Raw genomic sequence first — 26,341 nt, 5'->3', positions numbered from 1 at the left:
GAATTCTTAGAGAAAGTAGCTGGGACTTTATTTCCTTCCAGCAGTTTATTTTGTCCTTTTAATTGAAGATATATTAATGAACACACACTGTTAAAAACATCTGTTCCTGCCTCATACTAGAGCTCATCACCACAGTAGCTCTAGCTGGTGTGGATTCAGTCCTGTGTGAGCTTTTCCTCTCCTTTCTTCTGCGAGGCTCTGTCCCTCACCCGAAATGGGCAGCCAGCCTCTATCTACCTCCAATCTGCCCTGGGATGTCCTGTGTTACAGAGATCAATGACATGACCTAGCCTTATCTCGTACTAGGAAATTATAGAGCTATTAGGAACGCGGAAAATACCTTTTCTCTCCCTCTCCTCTCACCAGTCAACTGCAATCAGCACAAGCTTTAATGTAAATGCAGTGATAGAGGCATAAGCAGCAACAGGAGGCTTTTTACCGTTGTGGTTTATTATTACTGTCTGAGAAAATAAGCTGCAAATGCAGTACTGAGGTTTGCTAGTTACGACATTGCCCCTGTAGCTGTCTGGTGGAAGCAAAGAATGAGATTTGAAACTGTGCAACCAGTGAGGCAGGACAGTATTTTATTAAAAGCTGCAGCACCCTAAGGAGCAAAGGAACTAAGTTGTAGGCACCTAAGAAAAGCGTTTGGTAATGTTCTGAGGACATCCACATGCACACAGGGCCTTTCTAAGGGGAGCTTCACAAAACTCCATGTGTGTGGCTTCTCATCCCAGTTGCCTCAGTTGGGATGCCAAGGAATCCATGGTTGGGATACCATCAGGCCCTTCTGGCTGAAAGGTACTGACTGTAATAGTAAGTGGCTGACTCAGTTTCAGCCTGGTGGCCTCCTAAAACTCTCCATATGTGCCAGATATAAGGAGGTCTTCATCATGCAGGTATCTCCAAAGAACCAAATTGAGGCCAGCGCATCCTGGCATGCAGAGTACTAATCAGTCCTCCAAGGCTGAGTCACCATCCGTTCTCACCAGACCAGGTTTTGAATCAGGTCAGAGGACCAGTTGTTTATTGTCAAAACCCTTAAGCTCTCTATCCCTCCTTGCCAGTAAAGCTGTTTAGCTTTCTGCCACTGTTTCAAAGCATTACTCTTTCAAAGTGGCCTGTGCCTGACTTCTCCTTAATGCCGCTCTCCAGAGAGAAGCAAACACAGCATCACCCTTGGTCAGGGCCAGGTGCCCTGTGTCCGTGACCTTTGCCATGCTGACCTGCCCTCATCTTGCCTGACAGCATTAATTGCCTCTTAGGGCAGCTTTGTCGCCTGCTCTGGGAGGTTAAGACAGACAGCTCATGCTTCCAATAGTTAGGAACTAGTAATAGCCAGTTTGGGTCATGGTATGAGAGGAGAGGCTGGTAATACCCCTGCTTCGGTGCCCCATTAGAGTGGAGGAATCCTCAAAATGTGGGTTAGTTTCAGTGGAACCCCCTCCCTCACCGGCCCAGGTTCTTCCTCATCTTCTGTTTCAGCTCTGAACTACAACCCACGTGAGAAGGGCGTGATGCTATTTATTCTTGCTTCCTCCCTCTCTGGGATCCTATCAGAAACACCAGTCTGAGTCAGAGACAGAGACTGTGACTGAAACGAGAGAGAAAGCTCGGAAATGCACACATTTTAGCCCAATGTGGCTACCCCAGCTCTGTGAAGGAAAACTGGGCCTCAAAAAATGTGTGAGATACTCAGCAAAATAGTGGCTAAAGAAAGACTATGTCAATTAGAAACTGCCTAGCAAGTAGCAAATAAGGAGCAGCCGGCTGGTCATAAGTAGTGAACGGGACTCAGAAGAGTGTTGTAGCATGGGTGTTACGTGACCTTCTAGCCTCTTGCAGTATCTGATATTTTTGGACATTTGCTGAGAAGAATCCCTCCAAGATCACTCTTCTGGTTTACTGGGTGGTGATAGCTGGGTTTTCCAGCACAAACAGAACTGTGCTACAGTGAGAAGTTTCCAGCAGGGATACTTTTTCACACGCATTTGGATGAGAAATTGTTTAAAAGCCTACTTTCTGCATTTGGCAGGTAGGGGCAGGGTACCACAAACCAAAAACATGTGTCCAAATATTCTAGTCCCAGACATGTAAATCTAGCTGCTGGCAATGTGTTCCCATTGTACACTAAGCAGCACAGATCTGGAAGTATCTGGAAATAGTTTCCACATCCAGATCTCCCCAGCAAGAACCGTGTCTTAGGCAGGTTGCATTTTTATTGCCTTCACTGCCTTGCTTAGATGATATCCTGGTGCTTAAGGTGAGCTGCATGAGTAATGGGACTTCAGTATAATGGAGCCATTTGCTTCTGCCCAAGTGAACTGGTGCTTAATGGTCTGTAGAGTTATATGACCTCTGGTTGCAATCTGATCAGATATCACAAACTAAATGAAGTGGAGTCTTGCTGATAATGGGAGAAGAATGGAGAGTCTTAGGAAGGAGGGTCAGGATATAGGGTATTGCCCAAAGCATGGACGATTGGTCAGTAGGTGGCAATCTTATATCTGAAGCAGGAAAGGCCCCCACAGTGCTAAAAAAATCTGTGCTACCGGCCACATCATCAGTGAGATGTGTAATTGTGAGGTCCAGACACTTTGTGTACTGGTTCTAATCACGTGGATTTATTTTTTATTTTCAGTGTGTTAACCTTGCACCCTTGCCAGATCCCAGATGTTATGACTTAGTTTCCCTTCCCTCAATTCTTCTGTGCCCTCTAGTTGCATATCTGCTAGGTTATATACAGCCTTCCCCTTTGCCAGACAGCAGTACAGGGCCAGATGTGGAGCCTTGCTATTTGCAGCTAGAGAGCTTCTACAGAATGGACGCATCGTGCAAATGTAAGTCATGAATTATCATTAACCCAATCTGCTATTCAGATGTGTGAGAGGACAGCATCTCAGTCCTTGCAGAGATGAATGGCTCACAGATTTCGCTGGCCTGGTTTGGCCATGCAAAGTCGGTCAACTGCAGCAGTTTGATCAACACCACCTTTAATTCAACACCGCAGCTTAGGCATCTTTGCTCATATAGTGCTGACTTGAGAAATGCTTTCATTTGTGGCTTTTTATTATATACAGAAAAAAGTGCCGTGAACCATTTCCAGAGCATTTGACCTCATTTGCAGCCTGTCAAGTGGGAGAGAGGCCGTGAAGCATAAGGAGAGTGGTTGGGACCAGGCAGGGAATATGCAGCAATGGAAGCATTTATGATGCGTGTTGTCCTAACAACAGAAGCCTTCTCTAACCCAAGATTTCCTGTGTTAACTTCTTGAGGAATCCTTGGGTATGGCCTGTTCCCTGAAAGGCACTTCATGCACTTGTGGGGAGGGAGGAGGTGAGAAAAAAACTCGATGCTGCTGCTTTTAAAGCTAATTTAGCATTGATGAGAGTAATTTGTTCACAGCTCTGGAGCCTGAAGCTTTGTCTTACCCACACGGTATGGAAACCAGGCAGGGCTGGAGCAAAGGTGCCTGTCCTGCATTTGCTCTAGGTGGACTGGGACCTTATGCCCATGAGAGTGCAGGTGAAGTCCTGCAGGAAAGGGGCAGGTGTTAGTGCTAGCCAGTTCTTTCCTGCGGACCCTTCTGGGGTGCCTGTCGCCTATAATGGCCAAACTTCATACAGGCCTCAGAGTACCAGCCCCCAGTACCCTGCTGAAACAGTGCTTACCCCAATTTCAGGGAAGCAAGGTGAGGGGGCTAAAAGCTAGGTGACTGGGGCATGGTTACGTGACAGGTTTGTGGCAAGGCAAGCAGTTGTGCCAGAGCCTCCCAAATCCTCGCTCTTTCTCTCGGGTTAGAGCAGTTTCAGTTGCCCGTTCAGATCTCAGCCCCATAACCAAAGAGCCCATTGGGCCCATTGCAAGTGAGATGTGAACCACTGAGGCCTAAAACTCATTTTTTTCAGCCTGCCAGCAGTCACTGACTGGAATTTGACAGCTAAGCACTGTTAGTCTGCGCTTGATTTCAGCTGGCAGCCTTCTTGCTGAAGTCAAGGTCAACAGGAGTAGCGTGGGGAGGTGAAGAGGCTATTACAGCACACAGGAGCCACCCAGGCGCTCACGCAGGGTTTGATTTCTCATCCCTTCCATTGCCCAGTTTTCACAATGCAACATCCACAGATTTAGATTATAACCCCAAAAGTGTTGCAACAAGTTGCGGCTTGGAGCACGTTTTGTCTGTAATGTTTGCATGGTCTGTCTCGCGAGCAGCCAGGGCTGTTCCAGGTGCGCCAGCAATGCAGGCTGCAACGGCTGGATGAAGCTCCCAGGTAGTGAGCAGGGCTTTAGCTCCCATCCCGCTGTAACCCAAATCGCGTCAAGCATAAGCTCACTGAAACTGAGACCTCCCTACCGAGGTATGCGCTCCTCGCCTGGCCGCCCGGGGCCTTTGCCCAGAGAGCTGGGACGCTGTGGCAGTACAGATCAGTGGTGCGTGGGAAGGAAAGGGCAAGCATCGGAGCTGCGCTGGCTCGGGCAGCTGCTCGCACCCTGCCCACCGAAGCAGTGATCCATGTTCAGAACCTGACACAATTTTGGACCCTGCTGGCTTCACAGGAAAAATGCTGTGGGGTTTCCAGGAGGCGCTTGCACAACAGCCGATACCAGGTGAGCTGCAGGCTGAGGCAGACGCATTGTCAAAGCAGTGTTGCCACATATGTTGCAAGGATGAGTGAAGGATATTGGCATTTTGTGTCATTCATACCCAGAGGATGATTTTCTCTTTCTGAATACAGTCAAGATGGAGGGGAGAGATAAGCACAGTTGTGACTTTAATACGCCAGTTATGAGTGGGAATGTGTGCCTGGCATAAAGTCAGTTCATTCAGTAATGCTTATGTTGCTTTTATCTTTGTAGAAAATTCCTAAGTGGATCACCACCTAGAAAAGGCTAGGGGCCTTTGCTTTAAGAGAAAGGCTTTGACCTGGTGTTGTGAAATTACTGTGTTGTGGAAATTTTCCCATCCGCTTTAGAAGAGCTCTGACCCAAGCAACAGTCTCTCACAAAAGACAACCTCTAATCACATCTAAACACAAGTGGAGGATAATATATTTTATTTGACAAGGATGAGGAGGAAAAGCAGTGACAAACACAACAACTGATAGGAAAAGTCCACTCCTTATTATAAACCCAATGTCTTCCAGCCAAGGAGCTGGTGTGTGGCTCACAGTGGAGTGGAGGAATGCTGGGATGTATGAGAGGGCTTGGAGCCACACACCTAGCCTGGCCCAGTCGTGTATGCTTCTTGTCACCGTTGGAGAAACACTGGCTGTTTCTCTCTGAAAGCCATTTGCTTTCCACCCACCTACTGTGTCAGTCCTCAGAAAAGCTGGCTTTGGAAAAAGTGCCTGGTCATCAGCCTGGTCAGTCAGGCTTCATGTCTCCTCTCTCTCTCTCTCGACCTTGTTCCCAGCCAGAAGTACGTTTGTTGCAGCCCCAGACAGAGTCCACAGCAGAAATCTCTGCTTTGCCTTCCCTGGAACTGGGAAAAAAGTTGAACAGTAGAACAGGGAAATGAGAGCAGATGATGAGGCATGGAGGTAGCAGAAGAAATGGACAGGAAAAATGAGATCAATGCGTGATCCCAGCCTACAGGATGGGTATGTGAACAAAAGGAAGGGACAGGGCTTTTGTCCATGCTAGAGAAGCTCTAAGGGATCTAGCTGGGAGACATGGGAAATTTTACTGGAAAGGTCTCCAAGGCTGAAAGATGTCAAAAGGCTGTTATAAGCAGGGAGACAAAACAGTATGCATCTTGGAAGATGGGAGGCATAGGGATAGCTACGGCCCTATGGAGAGATTCGCATTTGTTTCTTTAGAGGGCCCTTGCTTAATTATGCTGTGTACCACCACTTACAGCATGGCCCTGCTTATGATAGAACTTTAACCTGCAATGTTAGCAAGTGGCTGTGATGGCTGGCCCCAAACCACGTGGGTCGAGGTGCCACGTGGCTTTCCTTCTTGGCTAGCACCCAAGAAGGAGCCATAGCAGCTCCACAGGTCCCATCCCCACCCTGTCTGCCTGGAGGCCTCCCCGTGTCCAGGCCAGCTCGCTGTGGGGGCTGGGAGGACAGCGGTGCTGGTGTAACTGGTTTGGTCAGCATACCAGACCAGAGCGGGTGCCAGACAGCATTGCTCCAGCCCCAGGGCTGCTCCTCCGGCGCCTCCTCGGGGCACGGCAGCAGTGAGGTACCAGCACCCCACACCTCCCTGAGCTCTTTGCAGAGCAAGGCTGGGCCATGTAGGCGAGGGAGCAGGTTTCCACTGATGAAGGGCCCCATGCTGGCAGATGGGCAGTGGAAAACCAGCGGGGCATTGGAGCAAGCAGGAAAGAGTATGTACTGGCACTGGGTCCGGCTGCGGGTCGGCCTGGGTGACCAGCTGAGCAGCAGCAGCACAGCTATCGCACGTTAGGTGCCTCCGCAAGGCCAAGTGGAAGAGCAGAGGTGCTTTACGCCAGCCTCCAGCCACGTGTGCATGGGGTCAGTGCACAGCACCGCCCCGGGCATGACCGGGTGCTACAGGCTGATTTGCAGGGGAGCAGTGTCCTTGCAGAAAAATGACTCTTCATGGTCACTCTCTTTGGCCGTCCCAAGTTGCCCTTAAGGGCAGCAGAAAATGCCAAGGGGGAAGTCCTGTTCTGCAGCATTTTCTCCTTGAACTGCAGAAGGAAAGTTGATGTTGCTGTAAATGCAGCAACACACTTCGCCACTGAGGCATTTCTGCGGGGCTGACAGGGATTTTGCCTAAATGTCACACAGGTGGCCAGAGATATGTGGTCCTAACCTTAACAGCTTTTTCTGCTCCTTCTGCTCTGAGGACTAGCATGAAATGATGAAAAGGGCATCAGGCAAGGACAGCTAGCCCCGGTCTTCTACCAGTCAAGATCTCAGCAGGAGATTCCTGCTCTGGAGGTCATAAGTCAAGGAAACGTCCTTGGAACAAGCAGAAATACCAAATCCTAAACCTTGAGCTGAGACTTGGTCTTCACCATTATCAGGCTGGAAGGATAAAGCCAGACTGGATTATTTCCTTTTCTTTTTTGAATTCCTTTTGTGTTGAGGCTTTGATGCTGTGGACAAGAGTAAGAAACTTCCCCTTGGGCCCCTCTTTTTTGGGGCTTTTTTGAATGCTGCTTGTATTCTTGGAGCAGGCAAACTTCCCACCCGTCTTACCGCAGACTGTATTTTTTTAACCCATTTTCTGCAATGCATTCCAGTGAGAGATGTGTCCTGTGTCATTGCGTCAGATCATCCTGCCCTCCACAAGCCAGGACTTGTGGAAAGGAAATCTCTTTGGGCCAGGAATGTGTTAACTGTTTGGCGCTGGCTTTCCCATCAGGGGCTGTGTGCTGTGCTGGGGATTTTCCACTGGCTCTGCCTCTTCCAGCTTCCCAGCTGGGTGCATTTTCCCACGATGTGGTCTCAAAAGTGCCATCTTTGCTGTTTAGTCACTCAGGTAAAGAAAATGGTTAGAGCATGGTTCTTATACTGTCTCCTTCCTACCAGGCACTTGGATTTATCTTGCATTATAACTGAGACTAAATCTTTTTGAAAAACTATGTGTCAGCACTGAATTATTTATAGTCATGTCAAACATTCCTGAGTATATGGGTAAAACCCAGGATAAAGTATCCTGGTATGCCACTGATGACAAAGACGTGTTTTGCCAGTCAGAGAGCTGACAAAGATGTGATGTAGACAAAGATGGTTTTTGCCAGTCGGGGGGGGGAGGGGGGAAGAAGTTATTGTAACAAAGTCAAACAATATGTCATATTTTATGATTACCTTAATAATCACATATATAATAATTTTATTTTTCAGAGCAGACTGCAGTAGGAGATAAAAGCCTGGAATTACGTTTGTGAATTTGACTGGAGGAGGTTTCAGTCTGTTCCCAGGCCATGTTTGTTCTCTTCACCAAAACAAAGTGTTACTTAAATAGAAGGCTAGAGACACTACACTGCAGCTGAAATATGACCCATTAGAAATGAGAAACCACAATTAAAAACTCAAGAAATTTTAAATAATTTCTCCCAAATAAAACTGGGGAAGGGGAGGTAATTGTGTTAGTGCATCAGTTATGAATCCAGATCTTGCTTTGTAGCTGCTCATTTTCTTCATATGCTATTTGCCTTTTTTTAAAGAATAACACAGGCTTTATACATGTGCATATAAAGTATACTATAATACATTGTTATCCTGCTTCTCTTTTATTAATTTTCTATTTAAAAATCTCCCAGCACTTGGAGTACTCATCCTTGTATTCAAAAACTGCTTGGCTTTAGTATCTGCTCTCTCTTGTTCTCAAAATAATTAAGACTTCCACATCTCCAAATTTTTAATCTCATTTTTGTCTGTGTTCTGATGGGAATTGACCAGCCCACTCTCACTGCCTTCCACTAGAGAAAACTGTGATATATCATGTCTTCAGTTAGAGCAGGTCTCAACACTGGCATTTGGGAATTCTTACTCCCTGCTTTGCTGTTGAGTTCTTGGTGCATTGCCCCCATCAATGGGCTGGAGAGTTGTCAAAAGAATGGTTAAATCTCAGCCAGACCTGAGAGGGTTCAAGTGGAGGCTCCAAGGGCAAGGAATGATAGCCTTTCACCCGTTTTGGTCTTCTCTGTCGTATCATAGCAATATAAGCATGCTTGGTCACTCCCCTTTGAAAAACAGTTGGTCTGCTGAAAAACTAGATCCTTTGATTTGCTCTACATTTAGGCAAAACCCATCTTGATTCCTGGACTATAGAAATGCACTCTTTCCCTTCCACCCTTCAGCTAAGGAAGAGGGGAAAACAAACATGTGATCAAATCCATCTATAATAGTGTAATATTTTACATGCCTGTTTAATAGACAACTACAGCAGTGAGGGAAAGCTCTTTGATCTGGGTCTTCATCTGGATTGTAACAACACTATCTCCTTGGGAAGAAATATATGCATCGCTGACAAGTCACTGCTGGGGAGTCCAGGCACTTTGTGTTGGTTTGTGTTCTGAAGGCTGCTCAGCTTCTCTATTGCCCTACAGAGTTTGGAGATTGGATTATGCTTTCATGATGTTTTTAGTTGATGGGTATAAGTTTATGTTCTGGTAATGCTTAGACAGAGGTAGAAACTTCCCAACCATAAAGGATCCATTGGCATCCTCAAGGTCGTGAGGGCTGAGGACAGACCACTGAATGGAAAAGTTAAATAAAAAGTAGGAAAATCAGAGTTACTGCTGTTGGCTTTTCAGCAGAGCTGTGTGACTTCTCACACTGGAGTGAATACTTTTCCCTGAGTTTGTTTTTCCCTTGCTAAAGGGTAATGGTGATATTGATAATGTGCATATGGATTATTCTGCATTGCAAATATTTGCTGTCTGTCTGAGGTATGCTAGTTGGGAGTATACAGGGGAATACACATCAAACTCATATCAGTGCTGGCCCTAACATAACATCAATTATGCTTGAAAAAAAAAAAAAATTACACAGCTTAGTCTATTTAGGTAGCTGAGAAAATAACTCCTTCAGTGGTATGAATGGCATCTCCATTACTGAAATATTTTTGTCATGGCTCTAGCAATATACATATAGAGATATATATATATGCTGGAAAACTCCTTTTAGTGTAGACACACCCTAGAGGAACTGGGTGCCCACCTCCCTGAGAAGGTCACCTAGGTACCTAACTCTCTGAGACACATTTGGAATCACTATCTACAGCCAATTTTTTTCTCTTTCAAAATGATGGTTTAACACATTTCTCCATGTTCCCCCCCGGCACTCCCCTGAGGTCTCTATGAGCAATATGGCATCATCTTCCCTCAATCCCAAATCCAGCCTACCTGTTGGTCCCCCTGCCTTCAGTGCTGCCCCTCAAATATACCCCAGGCAGCAAAGCTGAGGCAGGAAGCCTGGGCTGGGCTGGGCTGGGCTGGGCTGGAGAGAAAGTGGAAGGGTAGGACTAGGTATGTCAACAAGAGGCAGCAAAGCCGATGTTTTTAACGGGCAAATAGAGGGACGTTTCCCTTTAGTGAATAGACCTGCCCCTGTGATGCAAATGAAATGGAAGATTTGCAGTGTTACTCCAGTGGGTGTAGATTTCACTTGTTTTAAGATACACAAATCCTAAGCCTATTTTTCTCTTTCTTTTTTGCCTCTGGAGCTAATGCGTTTAACTCTCAAAGAGGAGACAGCTGGTTGTTAGCTTCAGCTTCTCTTGATGTTCATTTTCTTTTTAAGCGAGCTTGCATATTATTCTAGCTTAATTAGATCTTTCTGCAGATAAAATCCTTGGAAGGGGTCCACTCCCCCTCCCCCCATTCTGCTAAGTTTCTTGCTGGATTTCTTTCACATGTCCCTTCCCCAGTGAATATATCTGAATGTTATGTGGCGTTAATTAAGGATCTCAGTTGCATATTTGTCTTTGCAAAGCTTGCCAGTGTGTACCGCTTCCGTGATTGATTGATGGCACATGAAGAACAATGGAGAAGCCTTAACAAAGCTTGGCAAAGCAATACAATCAGTGGAGAGCATGCAGAGGGGAAGAGCTTCACACAAGGACTTTGGAAAAATCTGTGCTTGGTGACTTTTATTTCCTTAATCAACGAGAGGAAACAGTTCAGCCCACTGCAGCTGGTGATAAAGCAGATCCCCCAAAGCCCACCACTCGATGAAATAACCACATGGCTTGAGGTAGAACAAGCTGTTCTGGAACATGCAGTTATGTGGTTATTCAGGGAACTCTTAAGAAACTGTGATTCTTCCCAGCAATGGCATGGAGCTGGGAGATTTTGGTGTTGGGCCCTGCAGCTGTGCCAGTATAAGTGCTTGTGATGCTGGTGCAAAGAGGTTTCTGGAAGGGAGGTAGAGAGTCCCCTTCTAGTTGAGGTCTTGACTAGTTGACCCAAGAATCCACGGGTCAGCCATCTGTTCTGCTGGCCTCCTAAGACAAAGCTTGAGCAGGCCAGAAGAAACAAAGTTTGGATTTACCTCAGCTCATGCAGGAGGTCTTCCATACGCACAGTGAGCTTCAGTTGCGGCCACCTGTGTTGCAAATCAGGGAAAAAGCTTATCCTGGTTCTGTCCACCAGACACCATCCACGGGGCTTGCCGGCATCACGTGTTGTGGTGGTCTCTGGTGTTGCCACATCTGAGCACCTCACAGCTTCCCTTGCATCTTTGCATTCTCCTCATGTTCCTGAGGGGTTCAACACTGCTGTAAGCCCTGCTTTACAGAACAGAAGCGGAGGCACAGAGATGACACCTTTTCAGTTTCCTAAGCAATGATGAGAAATCCTGGGGCAGAAACAGGAGTTATACCTGGGTTTCCCTTTGACGTTCCTCAGGGGAATTACCTCAGGGGTTTCCTGCCCACGGGGACAGGACTACGGCCGGCAGATAGTAAAAGGGTGCAGTGGTTCAGGCAAAAACACTGAGGAATCACAGTGGTCTGGGATCTTACATTTCGAAGAAGTAGCATTAGAAACTCCTTTCCTTCCATCTATCATGCCTGGAATGGCATTTACGAAGGCAGATCTCTATGCCAAGGGGTCACATTACAGCACAATTCCCTGCTAACCATGTTACTGCATGCTTTTGCCTCACCTGTGTACGCAAGTCCAATCCATGTTACAGCTCAGGGGACAAATTCCTTGCTAAAACAGAGTTTGACCTTATGTATAGCAGCAGTAATAACCACTATTGCAGCAGGATTCCCAGCCATATTCAGTTTTCTGTGCAGAGAGGACTGCTTATACCAATGAGGAAGGCTGCCAAAGTGAGGTGTGCGCTGTAAACTTTAGTGGGGGATGATGTGCCAATCTGTAAAAGTTTGCAATATCCTTTTAGCCAATTGCATAATTTTTATTTCTTGCCTATTTTACCACCTCCTCCCTGTCCTGCACTTGTCTCCTGAGTTGAGAAGCACGACAGATCAGGTATTTGGGTGGTGGCAAAGCACTTCGGCGACCCGGAATCAATATCTTTGCCTGCCACAATCCTTTGCGTCTGAGCTGGGCAAACCCCTTAGGGCGTATCTGCACCAGGTGAACTAAGTGCCTGAGTTCTAACTTCTTGTAGGCAACAGCTGGATAAATTAACCCAGGGAGAACATGGCATGACTATCTCCCCGTCAATTTAGAGCTTGTCTCTTGAAGAGGTTGCCCGGGGTGCAGGGATAGCTCAGCTGCTTATGAAGCAGTTCCTGAACCACTGCGGTTAACAACCCTCATCATTAAGGTAAATTAACACCAACATAGAAAGTTTTAAATGAAAAATGGTCATATTGGATCACTCTAAACGTCTGTCTAGTCTAGTACCCTCTCTTCTTTGGTGGTTGGTAGCAGATGTTTAGAGAAAACTGTATGAGAAAGGCAAGCATGTAGTGGTAATTCTCTGGTGTACTTGCCAGGCTGTGGGTTCTTGAAAGCTTCCTAAAATCTTGCTGTTTAATAGCACTTAATAGATCTGTCCACAACTTTGTCAAATCATTTTTTGAAATCTATTTTTGGCATCCATAGCACTGCTGGCAGCAAGCTCCAGAATTTAACTAGGCATTTGATGAAGTGTTTTCTTTTGTTAGCTTTGAATCTGCCACCTTGTAACTTCATTTTATGCCATTTCTTCTGTGTAATCCTGCCATGTGACCAAACTGCTTGGAAGCGTTTCTTCAGTCACTGAGAAACATTTCACGCTAGTGCCTGATCTATAGTTGCATGCCTGCGCAACTGTTGCGGTTATGTATATGTGTCAAGGGGAGGTGGTTTTTCACTTAACCAAGTCCGTACCAATATAACTCCCAATTTTAAATTCCATTACAATAGCCCAAATAGGTCTGCCATTGATTTAACTCTTCTCTCTTCTTGGAAGTGAAAGCTTTCCCAATGTAAAGCACCGATATATGAGTGCGACCATGCTCACTCAGCAAGTGAGTGTAGTCAAAAGAGCACATCTTTCAGCCACAGCTTTGTTATAAATGCTTGTCCAGCATGAGTGAGTTTTACCAGGGAGGTGTTTCTGCTGTGGAGAAGGTGTGTTGTCAAGGCTGTGCTCCATACCAGCCTGTAACCCACAGGCAGAAAACAGGGCTTTGCTGCAAGAGTGACGCCAGCAAGGCAGCTCACCCCTTCGCTGTCCTGACCGGTACGTAGGCCAACAGAAGTCTTCAGTGATCCAGCCTTTGGAGCTCAACCAGCCTGATGGGATGCAAACCTGCCCCTCAAGTCATTTGAAAGAAAAAGCACAAATGTCCTCATGAGGTCCCTTCCTATACCAAGGAGCCTCCCCGCCCAATAACTGTACTAATGACACGATGTTCACTGAAGGCCTGTGCCTATGATTTGCATAAAAAGTTATATCCCCAAGACCATATCTGATAGTCTGATAAAAGACTTGCTTTTTCAGGAACCCTTGAGTTGCTATTAAAAGCAGTGGGAGAGATTGTGAGTTCTGCTCATTTGACATTCAAGCCATTTACTCAGGAGTCTAAACATGGAGTTGGACTTTTATGATATAATGGCCTTTGTCTCAGGCTGTTGTAAAGCAAATATGATAAGCTAACAGCTGGCATAAAGTTTTCAGGTACTTTCTAAATATTACAGCAGCAGAGAACGACGTAGAATTACCAAAGGGTCAAAGGCATAGATTAGAAACATCATTAAGAAATGGTAAGAATTACTGATAAATTTTAGTGTCTTTGTTTTATTACTTCCCTGTCTCAGTCAGGTCTGCAAACACACTGATTCACATTTAATTGAACAACAGCTTCATTGTGAAACCTGCCATTCTTAGCTCCTGTATAGAAATTATCTTCAAAACACCACCCCCGCTTTCTAACATTGCACAGACAAAGAATTACAGCTCATCTGCCATAGGATATACACTACAAGTGGCATCATCTTCCTTAAGTCTCATTCTCTCCTTCATACATGGTGCGACAAACAGCAGTCTGGGGACCTGTATGCTGCATCTGCCTCTGTGCAGGGCTGCCTTGCTGACAGCCTGCAACAAGCCCTCTCCTTCTCCCTCCGCTTCTCCCTTCTTCGTGCACCTCGTGTGTGCGCCTCAGTCACGACCAACGTCTTCTGCGCCAGTGTCCCGTAGCTGCAGACTAGGGCGAGGCAGGTGATGCTGTGTGGAGGTGCGTAAGGGTGACCTTCACTTCAAGTTCCCGAAGCCCTGCCCACACTCTGGGTTGTGCACAAGCAAACACGCCTCCCACTTCCCTGAAAACAGCACAAGATGAAGTATGTTCTGCTTCCTTTGGCCATGGGCTATTGTATGTGGCAACATTCGCAACATGTGATCAATCGTATGTATTTGATTGCTCTCATATAAATAAAAAGGATTAGCTGGCTCAGAGCATTTGGCCTACATTTCACCATTTTGCTCATGAAGCTGAGCTGGGTAAGAGTGTGAAAAAAACAGAGCTTGTGAAAGCCCTGGTGTTGACACAGTTATATCAGCAAAGAAAAAAAAAATTGTCTGGATAAGTAATTTCCTTTTGAGCGATGCATTCCTTTGGTGCTCTTAGCTGTGGCTTCCACTGCTGTACTGGCAAGTCCCATCTGGAGTAGATCACGCAATGCACAGATGATAGGGTACGCAGTCCAGCCTGGCTGTGACTCAGGCTGTACGGTGCTGGAAGCTACTCAATGTAGGTAGTAGTCTGATGACCTTGGTGCAACTCCTAGGAGTGGTATGCATCTATTGCAAAGTCTAGGCTCGAGGAGAATGCGTGAGAGGCTGCTGACCTGCCTCTGATTTAGGATATTGCAGCCATGTGCTCAAGAGTGCATTCACCTCAGCTTATTTCAATTCCAACATAGAGGGCACAATGCAGTGGAAGATGCCGTGGTTTGGAGGACAGTGGATGGTCCTTTAGGTGAGATAACAGATGCAAGCGTGTATGTAGGATGTCCCATGCTATGTAAAAAGTCCCTATATCTGCCTTAGACCATGTGAGATTTCACAAGTCTGCTGTCACCATAAAGTTAACTCACTGGAGTGGTCTAAATTGACTTAACCAAGTCTAAAAGTGACAGTTCAGTACAGATAAGCCCTTCATTTTTAAGTTGGTTATTTACATTAGATCAGCCTGTGTGAATCAGAGCATCTGACCTGAACAGCCCGTTCTTCTGCCTGGGTAAGGATTTGTCTGGCTCTGTCAATTTTTGCCATTTTTAAACTCCTCATGGAGTCAAGACTAGTAGAAGGAGGCTGGAAACTTCTCTGGAATGGTGGTACTTGCTCTCCCGCTCTCCATTTTAACCTTTAGTCATTTTACTTTCAGCCAAAATTGCTGAAAGCCCTTTCCTCCCAATCTGTGCACTAAAGATTATGAAAAGCTAATGAGAAAAGCTAAAACTCATTTGCTCAGAAAGAGTAATTCCAACTCTCTCCTGTGGCAAATGAGAAAATGAGGGAAACTTAATGCATTTGTCATAGACTCAGTTGAATATGCTATGTTTTATTCAGGTTCTTGTAAGGGTACTGCAATAAAGGTCTGGGCATAAGTCCTGACAGGTTAATGAAGACTCCAACATTTTTTCTACAGGGCTTGTCAGAGCGCTGTAGTTTTCCAGATACAGGACAGGCAGCCTGAGGAAAGGTCCAGGCCCACGGGATCCTGGCAATAGAGAAGGTGGGATGGGTCGATATCCATGAATGTTGCAGGAGAAGATCATGTCCACAGATCTCTTGCTAATGACTGCGCCCAGCTCTGCTGTGGACCCCGCGGGCTTTGGCCAAATGGGTCTATGAATCAGGGTGCCAAATATACTATAACCATCAGTTGACTTCTGGGTGTTGCCTCCAGTTCTCTAGTAAACATCTGTCTAGTGTGACCAAGGTCAAGTCACTTTTCCCATCTCTCAGTTTCTGCCTCAGGAAAAGGTAAGAAATTGTCCTTAGTATTGTGTTAAGATCCAGCACTGGAAAACCTTTTATATATGTTCTGAACATTACTGATGATCCCAGAATGCTGAGACAGTGCAGCGCAGTAAGTCTAGCCTGATAAGATTAAAATATTTGTGAGTGAATTACCTACCCTATAGAGGCTACTCTCCATTTTTCTGTCTTGCTCATTTTTAAGCTTTATTCCAACATGTATTTGAATCTGTCAGCACTGCCCAACCTCATGCTGCCATTTGGGTAGGAGAAGAGAAAATGCTAAATTCATGGCTCATGTAACTGCCTTGAAGCTGCCCACCAGGTTCTCCTTTTGGCTCCTGTAGCGTGCCTGAGGCTGGGAGCACCCTGTAAAGCTCGCAGGCTTTGGTGGTCCTGTTCCAGCTGCTTTGCTGACATGGTGAGGTAGACACTGTATGTCCTCAAGAACCAAGATATAGCAGTGACAATAAGAGAGAGGTATTTGTGGTTAGGAGGAAATTTGCATTCATGCTGGTGTATTCATTTCAGACCCCTGGAAAGGAATGGGATTTTCCCCTCTTTTTTTTTTTAAGCTGCTGTAGACTAAAGCTGCATCCCCAAGAAAGCAATGGCTATGGATTTGCACAGAGAGGCATGTCTGTTGGGGGAAAAAGATTATAAAAAATAAGCTTACTAAAAGGAAAATTGGTTTCTGTGGAAAACACGCATCCTGGAACAATTTGGCTGCAGCAAATACTTGACTTTATGCTTCAATCAAAGATAAGCTATCAGGTTGACTGAAGAAATAATGGAATGAAATTATACTGTCTGTGTTATGCTGGAAGGGCAGAATAAATCCCCAGACACTGCAGTCCCAAAGGACTGTGGCATTTTCATGAATTTTCTACATAGTGTTGCTTGCAGCCAGACAGCCTGCCAGCTCACTCTTCCTGTCTTGCCTCTGCTGTTCGGGTTTGTTGCAAAGCCTGATGTGGTAGGGGTAGACAAAGAGTACAGTAGGGCTAGATCTGCAGAAAACATTTCCGGCAGTGATAGAAAGGTAGTGGAGAGAAAAGCTGCTTCCCTGAATACTCGTGCACATCTAGGCTCCCTCATTTCTGCTCCTGGCACTTCTTTTGGATGATCCTATACAAGTCTCTTCTTCTCTCTCTTGAATGGCTTCTTTTCAAAGGAAAACTGAGGAAAAAGTCATCTAAGTGAACTAAAAGCATGAATTTCAAATAGGTGAATTAACTGCATTAAAGTGGACACCTTTAGTAAGAATTAGGGTGGGCTGAATTAAATGTTCTTCAGTTTGCTTTGGAGGTGAAGTGTACTGCAGAGAATAAACATACCTTTAAGTTAAAATGCCTGTGTGGAAGCTTAATGTGATTTAATTAAGTTTTTAAAAGTTTCATTAGCTTACAAAGTTCATTCAAATTAGGTTTCCAGAGCATCTCCATGTAGGCAAACCCATAGTTTCTCCCACTGATGAAATGGGGACCTTTCTACCCTAGAAAAGCGATGCTGCCGGACTCAGTTCATTAATACATAGAAAGCACTTTGCTCTGTGGGAGGCATGAGGCAAGACGTGCGTAGTTCTCTCTCGTGGGTGCAGCAGACGCGGGCTTTGGGCAGCTGCATGTGGCTCTGTGCGAGGCTCCCAGCTGCACCCCACTCCCAGACGCCTGCCAGCTAGCAAGGACGGTGCCGTCACATGCATGAAGCTGTATTCGAGGCGGCAAAACACTGGTTCTGCTCTTTCTTCTGCCACTAGCTTCCCATGTACCACACGTACCTGCCTGCTAGAAATGGGACCGTAAAAACATGTATGCATTTACTCTTGAATGTGCTTTGAAGCCGAGAGGGTGGAGAGGGATTTGCAGGCCTGTTGTGAGCACCCGATGTGGGTGACTTTCCCATCCCATTTCATTATGGGAACTCAGCTGGAGCAGATTCCTGGAAATGTGATCCCTGAGATAAAGGTGGGAGAACTGAAACAGCAGTCCAGTGGTTCAGACTTTCAGTTCAGAGGCACGTCAGAGCCTCCCTGACCTGGAACAAGGCTGTCAGTGTAAAGATAGCTGCTCTCAGTCATAGGCACCCAGTGGGCCTAGGTGGAGGCAAAAGTTACATTAAACAGCCACGCTGCTTACAGAATCACATGAGACCTACTGACATGCATTTTCTAAGAGACTGATGACATTTAAAGCTCTTCGAGTAAACTATTTGCTTGCCATTTATAACAGGATATTCATTCCACTGCTTGTCACGGGAATGAGGCACACTGATCACTATCCCAATGACCATATGTTTGCCATCTCAAAAGTATTCTCCTGGAGAATAAAATATACATCTTCATCATTACATTCTGTCTCATCAGTAATGCTGGGACAGATTCTCTTACAAAGATATCAGGTTTAAGAGAGCAACCATCTTACTAACCACACCGGCCTTTTTCCAGATGGCATTTTGAATACAATATAGACCAGGGGCTTTGCTAACCAACCCATTATTCAATTAATTAGCACTTATAAATTAAGTATGTGCCTAGCAAAGTGTGTCTTTCCATGTGGCAAGCTTCTTCTGACAGTGCAGCAAGGAAGGACTGTGGGTCACTGAGTCATCGCAGGTGATATGCAGGCCACCTCAGTTGGTCATCTCAACTGAAAAATGAGAGGCAACTTCCACGTGCTAGGAGCCTGCCGCTGAAGAAGGAGCTCAAAGATTCAGAGCTCTTTATATACTCATATGTTATAGGCTAGTATGCTGTTTGGTGGTGTTGACATGTGGATGACTGCTCAAATACCACCGTGGCTGTAAGATGAACACATAGCTAGGTACCTCGCTCATCAGATACACTACCATGCGTCCACGGAAGTCTATGGTCTGCTTGTTACTGCATGCCCCCTGAGACTATCTTACATAGCAAGATCAGAGACAGCTTTAAACCATCTTGCTGAACCATGATGGAAAGTATCAGTGCAAAGCCCAGGGCGGGCTGTAGCTGTTCACGTGTGTGGCTATGAGAGCTGCCCTCACCTCTGCGCAGTTGCTGGCCTCTAAAGCTCACTCAGGTGAACTTGCAAGAGGCTGCAGTCACACCACTGAGCTGGAGGGTGAGGTGCAAACTGCTTCTCTGAAGTGAGACGCAGATTAGGTTTGGGACTACGCCCAGTTTACTTAGCTGTCAGTGTACTCCCTGGCTTGGGAAATCCCAAGGCGGCAGGTTGCTGGCACTTGGGAGGTCACATTGGTCGCTCCGTACTTGCCCTGTTCTTAGGCTCTTTTTCTAAATATTTGCTACTGGCCACAGCTGGAGAAGACATAATGGATTAAATGGACCCTTGGTGCATTCCAGGGGTGGCCAGTCTTAACATTCTTACAATCGACCAAACTAGCTTGTAATGAAACTGGTTAGCTAAGGCCATTTTGGTATTGACTGTTCATTTGTGAAGTGCTTTGAACATCAGGCGATAGTAGCTGATCTTTGATTACCAGTAGTGACTGCTTTTTTCAGAAGGAAATATGAGTGGGGAGAAAATGGAATTTCTGTTCAGTTCCTGATCCTGGTTGCCTGGGGAATACTTTTAACATGCAGAAGAACAGATTTGCATGTTGGTATTTTGGGGATGTTTCCCATGAGAAAAAAAAGGCAACTCCAAACTCTAGCTGACTTGGGGGTCTTGTAATGATTATATCCTCCAAGGGTTCGTGTTATTCAGATGATAAATAGAGTTTAAATACCAGAAAAACAAAGGTATCGCCTTACGTAAATAACAGCAGCATCACCGCATGCGCTGTCTTCCTCTACCTGTCCCATTATTAGAGCAGACGTGATGGAGTGGTTTGCTTATGGTGTTCACTTCCCTCTGCCTGTAACTTCTGGTGTCTTATTCAGCCAGAATTGATAGTTTCTGAGAAATGCCTGATGGATCTGTGGACACCAGTGACACAAGTGCCCAGCTCCTGTCATGCCTTTGCAGGACGGATCCACTTTGACGCAGCTCTGGTACAAATGTCCCTGTCAAATGTATCCTGGGTATCTGAGCAGAAAGGCTGAACTGTGGAAAGTCAAAGCAGATTTTCCAAGGTACACAAGCATCTAAAAATACAAACTGAGGGCCATCCAGCTTTTCAAATCATCCACACAGGTCAGGTCCTTAACTCCTACTGATTATAATGAGAAAGACTTCAGTGCTTTTTAAACTCCTGTGAGATGTGTGCCTGCCTCCTTTGGCCTGTCTGCGAATGCCTCTCAGGTTGCGTGATGTGCTGTGGTCTGCGCAGGACTGGTTAAAAGAGGAAAGGGAATTTCAGACTCCAGCATGATTACCACAGCACCGAATTTACGTCAGGGTAACAAAGACAGTTCCCATCAGGGCTGCATGATGTCTTTTGTCACGATAACTGGACGTTGAGGACTGGAGAGAGGTTCTCCAGTCAAAATGTGGTTTTTAACATGTGTTGTGTAACTGTGTTGCAGGTGAGGGTGCAGTGTTGGTCATCACAAGTTGTTGCAGTGGAACCAGACAACCCAAACCAAAGCAAAGACCACCAAGAAGCCCACAGTGGAGCAGGCTTCCTGGATGGCAGTCACCTACCTTCAGTTGGTAAGAACTTTTAATGTGGTCAATGCTGGAGTAATCTTTAAAATGATCAGAGATATCTGCAAGTTGTTTTAGGGAAAGGACCTCCCATGAGGAGAAGGAGAAAGGCCTCTGGCAGGCACAGTAAATCATGTAGCATCCCGCTGTGGCCCTGACTGAACAATTAAAAGAAGATGTTTAGGAACAAGTTGAGTCCTAACTTACCATTCCCATTGCCAGCTCCTGTGTGGTGCTGCTTAGATAAGTCTTGCTCCTGATGGCTAAAGATAGAAATGTTTTTCCACTCTGATTTTGTTTTTCTTTTTAAATTCTGTTAGAGCAGGCCTCAGAATAGTTTTGGAGTTTATTTAGTTCTCGTTCTTCGACTTGGTTTCATGCTGGACTTCCCAGACTGGCTGGCCCTGGAGACAGCAGAGCTCTAACTGGGGCAGCCGAGCAGACTAGTGCCCAAATACAACCTGCCATCACAAACCCCTCACGAACCACGGTTAGGAGCGAGTGGGGAGCGAAGCCTTGTGATCTTTCTGCTGAGACAGAAAACTAATGATGGCCTGTTTTAATGGTGCGTAGTGCTGCTATATCCAGTAGGAGCCAAATGGGGACCATTTTGTTTGGACCAGCGGGGTGAAGCCAAATCAGGCCCCCAGACTTGCAGCTGCTGGCTGCATCGGGAGCTGACCTAGCTTCCTGAGCTCGGTGGCTGCATACCAGGAAGCTGGCTGCCACTCCACTAAGTGCTCCAGGTGCTCATTGTCACAAAACGTGTGCTGTTCTTGCCAGTTTCATAGCTAGTTCCTGGGTAATGCTTCTTCTCTGTGTGGCGGTCACTTCCAGATGTGCCAAGGAAAACAGGGTGGATTTTGTGCAAGAAAGTATTTTCATATTATTTTCAGTGAGGAGATGAGAGTCATTTTTCCTGCATTAGCCAAAAAGAGAAATTCTGGCAATATGGTTTGGCTTCTGCTGTCTTCACAAGTTGCCTTTGTCTCCATCAGGCATCCTCCAGTGTTGATAGCTGGCAGGTTTCACTACTGGTGGCTGTGCTCAGCCAGAGGAACTCTATATCGTCCACCAGAAGTGTTTATCCCAGTTATAAAACACCAGGCACACAGCACATTGTCTCTATCGCATCCTCCTTTTCTGTCTCCACCTGCCAGCCAGTCCACCCCAGAAACCATCTCTTGTCCTGCACCTAGTCTCCAGTTCAACACCAAGTGAATCTTTTCTCAATCACTGAGCATATAGGCCTTCTCCTGTCAGGACTGGTTAAAAACTTGTATCAATTGGTCATTGTTGCAGGAAAAAAATGGCTCAGCTCACCAAACCAACTCACGATTGAAATGGTTTATTGATTTATTAAGGACATGTAATTAACTGACAATCAGTGAACTATACATTCAGCATCTATGTCAGCAATACAGCAGTTCAACCACCATGTTATACACCTAGAAAACACTAATAAATTCCTGCGAGTTCCTAAACACACTTCTGTAACTAATCCCCAGAAGTTCTCACTCCATACACGCAGGCACTCACCCCTCTCTCACTGGCAGGGGTGTCACTTCTGGGGTCACTAGCTGGGTCCCCCGGCTTACGCCCCGCTCCCACCGGGGTTGTGGCCGCTCCAGCTCTAGGGGTGCCCACGGTTCTCCCTACAATCAGGTAATGCACCTGCTGGTGGGAAGGCACCCCGGCAGGTCACCCACACACCCCCAAAGTGTGGGTCCCGACATGCCGCACCCCACAGGGTCAGGCCACGCGCTGGGTGCCAGCTGCTGACGGCATCTCATGGATGGGGAAGCTGCTGTGTCTGGTCTTGGCAGAGGTTGTGATGTGCCAGACTGGGTTTTGACTGCTGCTCTGTTCCCAGTCAGAGGCCTCTCCCTGCTCCATTACAAATGTTTATGCTGCTTTTGTACAGCTTTTCAGACCAACTTGTTGTTTCAAAATTGTCTTTGTCATCTCCTGGTTACCGTTCAATCCAGCTGATGGCTGCCATACTCTTTAGCATCATCAGTTGATGGTTATTTCCCTCTTCAGCAAGATCGGTTTTGGGCAAATGCCCTCTCAGGCACTTTTGGGTTTTCCATCTGCGCATGCTGTTTACACTCACTTATCTATCTTAACAACTGTTGTTTTCCACATCATTTTGCCAAGAGTAAGATGTGCAGGCACCCCCACAAGTTATATTACACAACTATCAAACTGATATTAAAGAAAAGAATACTGGCCCTGTGGTTGGATTTGGGGGGAGGTTATTTCTATTTACTTTCTCAGTGCCTACCAGTTCATGATTTTTTGAACTTATTTACCCCAGCTTGCATAGCTATATGCAATTAATCTGTTCAAATGCAGCCATTATGCTCAGAGGACCAACCACATATGTCTATAAGCCTAATCCCTAGTGACCCCACATCTACGGGGAGGACAAGGAGGGGAAGGAGGAAAATTTGAAAGCTGTTTTTCTCATACTGTGTCATACAGACCCTGCTTGAGTCAGTGTAATGTGCAGCAGCCCCTGAGCAGACTGTGTTTTTCCTGAACCTCCCAGGCAGAAAATTAGAGGACAGTCCTAAGGCAGTGTCCTGCAGGACCAGGAAGCTGGTGTGGGGACCACACGCTGGCACTTTGCCTCGCTGGGACATTAAGCATGGTTCTCGAGGGCCGCTCCTCTCCCCTTCGAGGCCCCTTGCAACTCCCAGAAGGGTGTAAAATGCCCGTGTGCCACCCGGCCTCTCACTCGCAGTCTGCAGGGCCGTGGCAGCTCTCATTGCCCATTTTGTTCCTCACCCTCTCTCACCTGTTGTGTGTGATGCAGGCATGGTGCCAAGCTCTCGAGCAGCTGCCCTTTTCCAGCTCCCGGGCATGCCAGCCTGAGGAGGCCCAGCCCCATTTGTTTGCAGTGGCAGCCCACGAATAGTAACTACTTGAGGCCATTTTGCACACTTCTGTCATCTTATAATTAGCGCTCGGTCCCACAGTCTGTGAGAGTCCCTCCCCCGATGCGCCTCTGTCCTTCCTCAACTGCATATCACAGCATCATCCACAGCCACCTTCAGAGATGTTTCTAGATCACGTTACCCAAAGTTTCTGCATGTGACCGTCAGCCACAGAATAGTCACCAAGCTGGACATATCCTCGCTTTGCTTGGCTCTGTGCCGGGCCCTTCTCTTTTGCTGCTACATCAAAAGTAATTGTCCACCCTTCTCCTGCCTTGAAGAGAGACACTTCTCCTTGCCTTAGGTGGTTTGTCCCAGTCCTACAAGGCAGGAGACCCAAAGAAAGCAGGAATCTCATTGGTGGCTATGCCCAAACCCACAGGAGAAAATCAGAGTGCTTTTCACATGCTAACTTCTCGTGCTGGCGAGATAAACCCTTAACAACTTCCATCTTATAGGTCGTTTCTTCCTAGGTGCCGGTGCACAGCTTTCCCCAGCCCCGTCCTTCTTCCGGCAGCTGATCTGGACGTGGATCACTTTGCACATTTTGTTCTTGGCAGTTTCAAACATTGCCTCAAGCCCTTATCGCCTTAAAAAATCAGATCATAGAGTGGTAGCCTTAGAGACGGCCTGATTGATATCTGAGCAGCCAAACAAACAGTAAATTTGAATAACATTTGGCACCCTGTTGCCTATTAGTTCTGCCGATTCTGAGAGGATAATTCACCGACATCAAGTAAAGTGCATGTCCTGGGCGTGCATGGGGACTGAGGCTTCAGGTGTGTAAAAGAGTTTGCAGGAATGGTGTGCAACCCTCATGAAGGGCCTTTTGCCTATTCCAGATCCTGCATGCCCCAGCCTGTGCAGTCACGGGGATTTGGTATCGCTGGCCACCGCCAACCCAACAGGACTTCTCTGTGTATTTATACAGAAATACAGACACTTGCAGGAAGAGGAGAGAGTTTCCCAGTGATCCTTAAACAAACACTGATGAAGCCAGGAGCTCCTGCAGCTCAGCTTCCACCAGCACCACTAGAGCTTGTAGCAACAGTGAGAATCTGCTCAGAGGAGGATCATGTTTCTGGGTGGCCATTTACTGTGCAATCATGATACAATTATTCAGATCTTCTCTAGCCGCAAACTCATTCTCTGCAGTCTTAGGAAATAATGCTGTGGGAGAGCATATTCCCATTCAAATCTTCCCTGATGTGAATATCCCGTGCCTGTTTTATTTTGGATGACCCCATTGCTTGGGCAGAAGGCAAGGAGGGGAGAGCCACACCGACTGCTGCTGTTACACGTGCCCTGAACTAACTTGTGTGGCGTTTTCCTCTGCAGACTAGATGAGCTGAGTCCTGGCCTGTGAATAATGCCGGACACATCATCCAAGGGACAAGTACACTTGGTGCTTGGGTGACGCCACCATGCACCCACACATAATTCCCAAACTGCCGCCCTTTGTAGGGTAGTGCGCTCAGGCCATAAATGGCACCCAGGGCATTAGAAGGACAGTTGGTTCAGTTGCCCAGTGGCCAGTGCAGACCTGGCGGCCAGCTGACAGAAACTGCCTAGGTGGCTACAGCAGCAACTGCGCTGAGGTCTGGGAGTTACAAATGGGTGTTTTTTCCTCCAGCAGTGTTCATCTACTTATTGGCTTGATTGTAATCACAGCCGCCTTAACTCGTAACTGATACTGTCCTCCCTGCAGCGCAGATGATGTTCGCTTGGGTATCAGATACTGCTGTCTGTGTTTGCTTTTGTTATCACTCACCATCAGCAAGTCTCTTTAAAAGACCAGCTGTGACCAGACACCAAGGAGAAAGATGCCATTTATCCTCTTCCTTTTAGCTGATCAGCCCTTTTCAATCACATAAATGCCACCGAGAGCTGATTTTCCTAACCTAGGATGAAAATCCATGTGGCACACCTGGTTCCCTTTGATCGTGCATAACGTGTCATGGAGCATTCAGCAAACTAGACACTCCCAATTAAATACACAGCGCCTTCTAGGCACACGACCTCTCCATGCCTCCTACATGATACCTGTCCTTTTTCTAACCCACAAGCCTGCACGGCTTTGAGAAGTCTGGTCGTGTGCTTACAGCTAAGGAGGCTATGCTTGGCCGCTGCCATGAGTGGTGGCATGATCTTGAGGGTATCTGGCCTGTGTGGACATCAGCTAAGGCTGATGGCCTAAAAAAGCAGGTGTCTTGGTTGCTTCAGGGGCTGGTTCTGGGCTGTAGCCATGGATCACTTGGAGAAGGGTGCCACATTATGACTTGTCCCCTGACTGCTAGCTTAACGGCTTAGAGCGGGTAGGAGATGATGGTGGACGGACTTCTTGAGGTCTGAGAAGACCACGCTGAGGGTGGTTGGTTGGTCGGTCCTCAATTTCAGGCTAGGCCATTCTTGCAGGTAACTTCCAGAACATGTACCTGCTAGGAGATACCAGGAAAGGCCCAGCTTATATGCACTCATCTTGATTCCCAGACCGAAAAGAAAAAGGAGAGAATATATCAGTAGCTTAAGGGCAATACAATATGTGGAATACAATATTGCAACCAAATAGGAAATTCAGAGTTAACATAAGTATGCTTTGGAAACATGGAGGTAAGGATCACGTGTAACTTTAACTGTCCTGTAATGGTACCATGGGATCAAGGCACATTAGTTACCTATGATCACAGAGCAAATTAAAACGATAGTTTAAATGGTGCATTAAAATGCCCTTTTCCTGTTTTCCTGCAAGGTACAAGCGTAGGATTGATGAGACCAGAGGCAGCAGGATGAGTTCCCAGGTTGAGATGCCATGACCCCTTGTGTGCTGGCCTCCCTCAGCTCCTCCCTGGCAGGACACAGGGTAACCCCACACACCACTCCCCGCCGTCCCGGGGAGAGCGGTGCTGGACCCTGTGAAGCCCTGCGCGGCGGCGGTACA

At 46.6% G+C, this 26,341-nt stretch overlaps 1 long non-coding RNA gene across 2 annotated transcripts in view; it reads left to right on the top strand.

The window, feature by feature from the left end:
* The window catches only part of LOC129210543 (uncharacterized), a 159,724-nt gene extending 139,252 nt beyond the window's left edge, over nt 1-20,472 (top strand). The window contains exon 6 of one of the 2 annotated variants that reach the window (XR_008578574.1): nt 20,341-20,472. This is a non-coding gene — a long non-coding RNA (uncharacterized LOC129210543). The remainder of the gene's footprint in view (nt 1-20,340) is intronic. The other variant, XR_008578573.1, reaches the window with a different exon arrangement.
* Nucleotides 20,473-26,341: the final 5,869 nt, after the last annotated feature.

This window comes from Grus americana, chromosome 1, assembly GCF_028858705.1.
Source record: "Grus americana isolate bGruAme1 chromosome 1, bGruAme1.mat, whole genome shotgun sequence".
Taxonomy (NCBI): Eukaryota; Metazoa; Chordata; class Aves; order Gruiformes; family Gruidae; genus Grus; species Grus americana.
Note: the sequence above shows the minus strand (reverse complement) of the source record. Positions and strands in the feature narration are given on the sequence as shown.